We start from the raw sequence: 10,004 nt of genomic DNA, 5'->3' as shown, positions 1-10,004 counted from the left end.
CGACTGCTCTTTTCTCTCTTTTTCCTAGTGAAAGGTGGAAACTCATCATTCCAAATGTGGGAAGAAAGGAAATATGTGGTCAGTAGAAAATAGATGGCCATAAATAGGTGTGTGAGTTGCTTAATAGCTCTTTTAAATTTTTATTTAGGAAAAAGCCTAACTTATGTCCAGCACAAGGAATTTTTTTAAAAATAAAACATAAAACCAGTAAAATAAAAACAAAAACAGATAGACAAGATGGAACACACTAATGAAAATAATAAGTACAAATGTATGCTTAAAATGAGCACATATTTGGAGCTTGTGCATTGCAACCCCAAGCCTCTTCCAATGGCTGAAGGCTATCAATAAACAAAATTCATTTTTCATTGACTGCAAGCTACAGACTGCAAGCTTACTAATAGATCATGGCTGGGGTTCCTTAGCCAGGAACCCAGATATGGCCCCCAAGACCTTTCTCTCTGGCCCTTAGTACTCTCCCTATACTACACTCCCTTTCCAGACACACCCCCTCTCTTGAGTTCATTCCCCTCATCAGTGGCAAAGCTGCATGCTCCACTACCGGGGGCAGAGAGCAGATGGGGGCATGGCATGCATCCCGGGGGCATGGTACACCGTCCGTGAGTGCATGGCACGCTGCCTGCAGGGGTGTGGTGCCCTGCATGCAGGGGGGATGCACGGTGCGTGTCTGGGGGGGGCCGCCGTGATGGCACCCTACCGGAATAGTGGTGCCAGATGCAGTCCACTCCCCCCGCACTCCTGTTCCTCCACCAGTGGCCCTCATTAGCCTTGCTTTGCCCTCGCCTTGAGTTTTTTATGCTTGGCTGGAATGTGTCCTTGCTTGTTTTTCGCTTGCTTGGATGGAAAATAGCCAGGGTGAAGGAGTATGTGTAGAAAAGATAAAAATTACAATCATTGCTCCTGTCATCACTGACACGTGGCTCTCTCGCTGGAAAATATCACCCTCCTCTGTAGAGGCAGGGAACAAAAAAAAAGATCAGTAACCAAACTCAAAGTATGGGGGGGGGGGTTATATCTGGCAGAGGGTGCTTTCTCTAACATTGTATTTTATATACTTATTGTCAACTTTTTTAAAACCTTGATGCTCATCTAAAATAAAATAAAATGTCCCAAATGACAATCATAGCTGCTCTTGGAGTTAGCATATCAGTAAGTGATTTCAATGAAGGTAGGCATGGGAATCAAACTGAGAAAAGAGGAGGGTAAGAGTAGTTGCTAAAGAATGAGACTGTTAATCTTGGGGTCATGGGTTTGAGTCCCACATTGGGTGAAATATTCATGCATTGCAGGGGTTGGACTAGATGACCCTCATGGTAGAGGATAGAAGAGAAGTCCCAGGGAGCAAGAGGCAGAGTGTAAGGCTAAACCCACTTATTGGGAGTATCCCATTGAACAAAATGGGATTCACTTTTGAGTATACATCTATAGGACTGCACTGCAAGACAGCTGCAAGTCCACAAAAATTACTAGCCTTCAAAAAATGGTGGTTGCCTGCTGTTGGCTAGCATTTCTAATACTGGCTGCAGAAGAGGGGGCTTCTATAGCTCTTATAGCTTCTCCCAAAGGGAAATGAAGTTCCTTACGATGCTGAGAATTGTTAGGAGACTCTTGCAGAGCTACAATCCCCAGAGTTCCCTGGGAAGAGAGATTGATTTTTAAACCACACTGGAAAGTGTGGTGCTCTGAGGGAAAAGGAGGCTGTGCTTTGGTTCACATATTGTTTTGGAAATTGGGTAAAAGTGAACTGAATTGGATTTCTTGTCCATTCCTAGATGGGGCGTGGATGGGCAGTGGCAAGGTCACCCAACAGCACCGTGGAGATTGTCCTTGCCAATCTGGCATTCTTGCCAGTGACCACTTGGGCAGCAGTGATGCTGATGTCGGGAGGGCTGCTCTTCTCAAATGTTCACAGACAGGCCGCTAAGAACATAAAACCCTTAATCAACTTGGTTGCCTTGGCCAGCAGGAACCATTGCTGTAAAGGGGACTACATGCCCCCGCCTTTAATTCCCTTGGTACAATAGGTAACCTAACCCTGGGAAGACAAGGATAACTCTCCAGGGCTCTAGATTTCTCTTTCCTAGCCTTGTGATAAGAGAGAAACCACTGGCAAGAAGAAATGAGAAGCCTGCCATGGTCAAAGCAGGGAATAAGATGACTCACCTGAGAATATGTTAACACCTTAAGAAACCATAACAGGCGGAAAGAACAAGGTGGTGGCAGTGGTGAAATAGTTCTGCTAGACTGTGCTTATTTAAGTGAATTACATAGCATGTGTTAAAGCCTCGCCATTAATGTTTGTTAGCACGTCTTGTGAGCGCGTGCATGGAAAATGTCCTCTGAATTGAATTATGATTACCTCTTTGGAAGCCGATCTACTTGCTGTCTCCTACAATAGACTGAGGCTGAAATAATAATAGAAATTTACAGCAAATCACTTCAGGAAATTCATGCTAATGGAACATGCGCTGGGGTGTGTGATTGAAAACTACGACCTCAGTTTCCCACCTCGTCATAACAGAGGCTGTATTTTAAACCAAGGAAGGCATTGCTCTTCGTGCACACGCTGGAATGACCTATCTACAGATGAAAAATCCATCTTCGGATTTTATTTCATTTTTGTTGCTCATGCTAAGAGGGGTATATTCTCAAGTCTGAAGGAGAGCACAAAGTCGGAGAAGCTACCAACCATTTGATGTTGACTACTACAGAGTCTGTGGTGCATAGATAAGTCCATACTGTAAGCTTGTGGAACACATTCTTCATGTCATAATCATTATATCATAGGAATATAGGAAGGTGCCCTACACTCAGTTATGCAATTGGTCCATCTAACTCAGTATTTTCTACACTGACTGACAGTGGCTCTCCATTTTTCAGATGGAAGACAATTCCCATCTGTCTGATGCTCGTGATTGAACCTGAGACCTTCTGCTTTCTAAGCAGATGTCCTACTACCCAGATAGGCCCTCCTCCAACCCTTCCCTATAATTTTCTTCAGAAACTGAGGTCCAGAGCTTTGAGTGGGAAGGGAATGCACAGCTCCAGGACTTTCTCCAGAGCCAAGGTTGGAGCACTGTGGTAACTGAAAGACTCTCCTTGCTCTGGCAATTGAGTGAGGTGATAATCAAGCTCTCAAAGTTTTTGTGACAAATATTTCTTTCCTTTTTCCGATGTGGTACATTTCATCTGGCTGAAGGTATTTTGTTAACCCTCAGTGTGCTTTACAAGTTGAACCTATGAAGGCAGAAGAAAACATCTCTGAGCTCACTTGCAGAATAAGGTTGAATTTCAGCAATTTTGGGCTCTCTTGGGGACATGACTATCATGATGACCTCTGTTACTTCAGAACTTCTCACTTCACCACTGCTGAGGTCCATTGGAGAGCTGGTGTACCACAGTGGATAAAAGGTTGAATGCCTTCTCTGCCATGAACCCACTAGCTATCTTCAGCAATCATTATCGTCTCAGCCTCAACACACTCGCCTCTGCCTACATCAAGGGGATGACCCTGGTGACTGATTTACCTTATAGGGCAGTGATCATAAGGACTTAGCAAAATAACATGGCTGAAATACTCTGACCACTGAATCACACCATAAAATAATGTACTAGTTATGAAATTGAAACAAGAAATAACAGTTGATTATTATTTTTCATTTTGGTCTCCACAGAAATCCTGTTTTGTTTAATTTCAAAGTTAGGACAATAATTAAATGCCACTTGAATTTCTATCCGCTGTTGGCTTTCATTAAAAACGAGAGAGTTTGACACCTAAATTAAATTTATAAAATTCAGGTGCCTTTTAAAATATTTAAGGGGAGAAGCATTTACCAGAACTGTGGTGATGCATTTCCTTTACACTTTATAATTAACACAGGTTTCTCTCTAAATAATGTACAGCAGCAGCAGCAGGTCAGTGGTAGCCCAGGTGTGCCTGCGCTGTTGCTAAGGAACCACTAATGGTGGCTACTCCATCTGAATACCCAGCTGAAACAGCTGACTTTTTCTAGAAAGCACAAATGTTTTCAATATATAAAAGTGTCCCATTCAGGGAGCCTTCTTCATTCAGGGGAGAGGGAAAGGGAGGTTGAGAAGAAAATATTCTTGCTGGGGAACATTTATGATTTTTAGAATTTAATGACTGGCACATATATATATGTGATGGAGGGAAATTGACACTTGGCTCTATTAGCGTGACAAAGAAGCTGATTCAGCAAAACGCTACGAATTTGATAGTCGAAACTGAGACACAGATAGAACTAATATATAAGCCAGCATATATGACATAAGGGACTCTGATACTGCAAGGAGCTCTGGAAAATGATGGGAAGAACTCTTTTCATTACTGAAATAGCCAGGCTGATGTGTTGGATTTTATAGAGACTGTGGGGGGTGGGAAGGGTCTCACACTCCTCTGGTAAAAGCATGTTCTCAGTTTGGAAGGAGTCTTGGACACAACACTAGGCCTGGACAAGTGGGATCTGAAACAAAAAGCTGCACTCACCAGGGGCACTAACTATAGGGGGCAGTAGGCTTTGGCCCCCTCAATATTTGTGGGCAGGGGGCTGAGGCCCCCCCAATATTGAGGGGGCCGCCATCCCCTGCCACTGGGCACATGCTTGTGCGCAGCCAGGGATGGGATGCATCACGTGACACTGGGCCCCCTTAATGTGGGGGCCCCAGTGTGCCCCTGGTCCTTACCTTCTAGTGGGAGTGTTCCTGTTCAGGTTGCCAGTCAGCCAACCCTGCCCATCCCAGAGAGGGAGCCCAGAGAGGCTACATGGCACACAGGAAAGCCCTGGCTCTTGCTGAGCATGGCAGGTGCCAGGGTGCTCCTCAAAGTGTTGCCAGTCAATCAGCTTCTCCACACAGGAGTGGGGCAAATATGTGACAAGGCTGTGCACCAGAATCCCTCCCTCTTGGTGGTGGAAGCAGTGGAGCGGGGTGGACCTCTTCCACTTCTGCCACCTGAGGCAAGCACTTTACCCCATGTCCTGTGGGAATAGCCCACATAGTACCCTCCAGTTGTTCTTTGACCCCTGGGCCATGCTGGCTTATAGGAGTTGTACTTAGGCCAACAACCTCTAGAGAGCACCACATTGGCTATTGCTCATGCTGAAGGTACTTGAAGAGTAAATGTAATAATAGAGCAGTGCTAGGCTAACCCTCCCAGACTCGTATTGGCTTTGCTAATAAGGAAATTAGCTAATCAAAGGATTTTGGCTCAGGGGCAGATTGATCCTTGGCCTCTCCAGGTAAATGGTTTTAGGGTGGCATGACTGGTATGGCCTCACTGGCTGCTGTGATGAAGGGGACGGCAAAACATTCCTGTAGAATGGAACATGAGAGGTAGGGGGCACTGTATGTTAGCGTCACACAGGGCGCAGCTGAAATTTGAGCGCCTAGCGTCGGTCACTGCTCCAGGAAGGGCTGGGAGAGATGCCAGAGATCTGCTGGCAGTCAGCCTAAACAGTCCCAAGCAAGATGTCCCAATGGTCTGACTACCAGTAGAAGACAACTTCCTGGGTTCTGAAAGTTGCTTGGCTAATCTGAACCAATCCAAATGGATTCTAATAAAGTCATACCCTGTATCAGGGCAATGGGCTTCTTTCCCATGCATTTACATGGCTGGTGCTCTATTTGTGCTGGCAAGCATGAAGAAAGAAGGCTCTTCTCTTTAACTAGGGAATGTAATTTTCCCAAGGGCTAACACAGCCTGCTATTCTTCTTCTTTAACTTTGCATATATGCCAGTCATCTAAACTGTGTGCTTTATCGTTTAAATTTAGTTTGCATTTTATGCTGTTTTATTGTTGCATTGGTTCTTATTAAGCAGCCTTGGGAATTTGTTAGGAGGGAAATGTTGGGAGCCTTGGGAATTTATTGAAATCACTGAAATGGATGGATTTGGAGGTGGAGGCAGGATAAACAAGATTTGGGACAAGGTGCTCTTCAGGCATTTGCACAGGGGTGACTTGGTGCAGGGCTGTCAAGTGAGTATCTGGCTCCCTGCTCAAATCTGGCTCTTTCATGATTTGGCTAAAGGTCTGGAGAGAGTGACCATTATTGCAGATGTAGGGTGATGCCTGTCGCCCTCTGCTCCACATCCTCCTGGTCTTTCACCCTGGGTTTCCCAATTGTGCGTAGAGGTAACAATGTAGGGAGAATGGAAACAGGAATTTGCTTCGTATGAGGGTCTTTCTGTTCTATCATTAAAAGAACCTCTAAAGCAGTAGCTTGCTCACTGGGTAGAGCCTCTTTCCTTTCTTGCTGCTAAAACTCAAAGGTGTGTGTGGGGGGTGTTGACTTTTGCCTTTGTAAATGTGCTTCCCATTCTGATTGGTGTTTGTTATCTTTACCGAGATATTTTTCTTCTCCAGCTGAGTCTAATCCTCCCCACTTGACTTTTTGAAATGCCACAGATGGTGGTGATTGAAGACAAAGGAGCTAAAGGTGCAGAAAGTGTCTCTAACAACTGCACTTTATCAACTAATGAGAGATTGTTACAGATGAATGTGGTCAGGAATGCAAGGTGTGCAGGCGCAGGAGAGAGCGCCATTCTGCAGCGGAAAAGGGGTTCTAATTTGTTGCACTCCTTGATGAGCGGCTGCATTCTGTAACCTCCATTGAGACCCATTTCAGTGGCAAGTTTACTATGACACCAACTTCATTTGCTCCTCTTATTCCAAGAGGGAAAAGAAAATCTGCAAGCTATCTGCTAGGCAGAAATTCAGCAGGTGCAGTTTTTTCCAGTTACTGCCACATCTCTCTGCTTTGAGGCACACATTTGTTTACAGTTTGCCTCTCAATCTTCAGGCTACTTTCCAGTGACTGTATTTTGTACAGCCTCCAGCATACATTTTGCCACTATACAGTGGTACCTTGGGTTAAGTACTTAATTCATTCCGGAGGTCCGTTCTTAACCTGAAACTGTTCTTAGCCTGAAGCACCACTTTAGCTAATGGGGTCTCCCGCCGCTGCCACGCAATTTCTGTTCTCATCCTGAAGCAAATTCTTAACCCGAGGTAGTATTTCTGGGTTAGCGGAGTCTGTAACCTGAAGCGTATGTAACCTGAAGCATATGTAAAACCCGAGGTACCACTGTATTGGCCCAAACATAATCTGCAACGAATATAAGCTGCACCTTTAAAATTGATGGGGGGGGGACCTGAATATAAGTTCCTCCATTACTCGCTGCTCCTGGCTGCATATTGGGGGTGGTGGGGAGCCACGCTGCATTGCTGGAGGCCTTTCCCCTTCCTTTCCCTCTCTCCTTTCCCTTCCCTCTCTCCTTTCCCTGCCTTGGGGGAGAGGACGGGAGAATATGCACAGGGCAGGCACCGCTTTGCTCTGCTCCTGGCACTGTTTGCCCTGCACTCCTAGCTGCACACTGTATGGTCACAAATATAAGCCGCACTTAAACTTTTCACAGTCAGAATATGGGGGGGGGGGTGAGGCTTATATTCAGGCCAATACAGTAAATGTTAGCAACAATAACTGGTGGTCTCCATAACTACATTATCATTTGCTTTGTTCAGACATTATTTCCAGGTTTTTGGCTTTATTGTCTTGTGGTCCTTACCTGGAACAAATTGAGAACAAAAAAGTCTTAGACTGCTTCAGCTCTAGTCCAGCTTTAGTACCCGTCCAGGGCTGGTGACAGCACCTGGTATCCATAGACAGCTGCTGGGAACACCTATATATTTGCAAGGCTCACTGCTCGCACATGGGCTGGATCTCCACTCGCCTTTTGAACATTATTAGAATGGTATTAGAAATATTGTTCTAAAGCGTCGAGACAGGAAAAGTCCTCTTTGGTTTCGCTTTTGCTTTATTTCCACTCCATTGGTTTCTTGTAGCTGGTTGCTCTGCAGCACCCTCTGGTCTCACATTTTAATAATGCATTATGAATGCTAAAAAAGAACACCACATGGCCATATGGTTATCAGAATCATTCCTTAACTCTTTTTTAGCGTTAAAAACCATGAGCGTAGATCCACCCCTGCCCTTAACCTCCATTAAAAAAATTAAAATCTGCCCTGGCACTCGAATCACTGCCAGACAGCTGGATCTAGCTACAGTCAAAGCTTGGTTGTCAAGGGCAATCCGTTCTGGAAGCCCGTTTAGCTTCCGAAAAACATTAGAAAACCGGAGCATTTACTTCCTAGTTTTCAGTGCTTGAGAGCCAAAATGTTCCAAAAAAGAGGCATTTGGGAGCCGAGGTTTGACTGTACTCTCTTACATTTCTCATAGTGATTCCAGCCAAACATCACTCTGGGGCATTGTGGGAAATTCAAAAGGTGGCTAGGCCAAGCCATTCAATGCTAACAGCACTGCCACTTTGTTGTTGTTGTTGTTGTTGTTGTTGTTGTTGTTGTTGTTCCAGTTCAGATCTAATTATTCAATGTTACAATTGTAAACTCTCTGGTGAGACAAGTCTGCTTTCTCCAGCTAAAAGCACTAAGACAAACCAATAGCGATTTCCAAAGGGTGGTCTCTCATTACAGCATTTGTGGGTAGGTTTCACCATTTTTACTCACATATTTTAAAAATAGCATTAATATTAGCCTTTTAATGTTGTATAAAGATTAACTCTTGCAGCACAACCTTTAGAGTCATGGGGGGAGGGAAAGGTATTTAAAACTACATCTTACAGTTGTGGGGTGGGGTGGGTAAACATGCAAAAGGTTATTCTTAATGAAACCCAACAATTTACGGTTGGAGATTAATCTAAATATGCCTAAACCAAAATCATACATCCACAAAATGAAGGGAATTAGCATGTGATTCTGCAAATACTTGCATTTCTACAACTGTGAGAAATTGTATTGAATGTAGCTGAACTCTTTCTTATAATAAAGCCAAGCGTTCATGTAAGCGTGGTAGGATGAACAGCTAAATCAAAATTAGTGTGGTCATTCCATGCAATCATAAATTCAGTTATGTGGATAAATTTGCTCATACAAATTAGAAACATATTGTATCCCAAAAAGCATGTAGCATACAAATTCATTCACAGAGTGTAATGAGTATAAGAAACTAAATTCTGTTAATGCCAAAGATAGATAGATAGATAGATAGATAGATAGATAGATAGATAGACAGATAGATAGATATATGGTTTGAAATTAAATGCATAACATTTTTAACCCAAATGCATCTATTTTTGGATTTGTCTTGTACTTATATGGACCACTCAGGGTAGGTTACAAAATAGCTACAGTCTTCAGAGCATCATGCACCCCTCTGGCTGTCAACTACAGGGCTTGATGGAGTGGCATGACCACCACCACCATATCCATAGCTCTGTCACTTGTCCTGTCCAGGGTAGAAAATAGAGCGGTGGCAGTTAAACATGCCTCTTTGCTGCTCGAGCTCGCAGACTAATGTTGCAAAGAAGCTCAGATTGGACCACTTGCCATGATCTGATATCAGCTGGGCCAGATCAGATTCCAGCAGATCCTGTGCTGATCTACCCTACCCCTAAAATAACAATCAAGTGCTCTCTAAGCCCTGCTGCCTTTGCATGATAGTATCAGGCCCATTCTGAACACTGCAAGAACCTCAGGCTGGTCTGGCCCACCCCCACCCCATCTCCCTCCCCACACATATTCAATCCTGGCAAGTGATAGTAGCTTTGCCATTCCATAAAACCCCAGTGGTCTGGGCACAGGCCAGCCTGTGCTTGCACACTAAGTTATTTATGACTGCACCCTTAGACATCATTCTCAGTTTCTATTCATATTATATATTAGGTTTATATCATTATGAACCTACAGGGCAGAGTAAGTCAGTAAGGAGACTTGTGTTAATTAGGCTCCGAACTTTATCCAATAACATCAGTATTTTCCATATTAAGTTATCAGCTATTTTATTATTTGTGAAGGAAAATATTGGCACATTATCCTAAAAGATGAAACAGTGAGTTCATTCCATTTTAAAACTCTTGAAATTCTACTTAGAGGTTTATTCCAAGCTGTT

This window comes from Podarcis pityusensis (assembly GCF_964106645.2).
Source record: "Podarcis pityusensis genome assembly, chromosome: 6".
Classification (NCBI taxonomy): domain Eukaryota; kingdom Metazoa; phylum Chordata; class Lepidosauria; order Squamata; family Lacertidae; genus Podarcis; species Podarcis pityusensis.
This window is presented reverse-complemented; position numbering follows the sequence as displayed.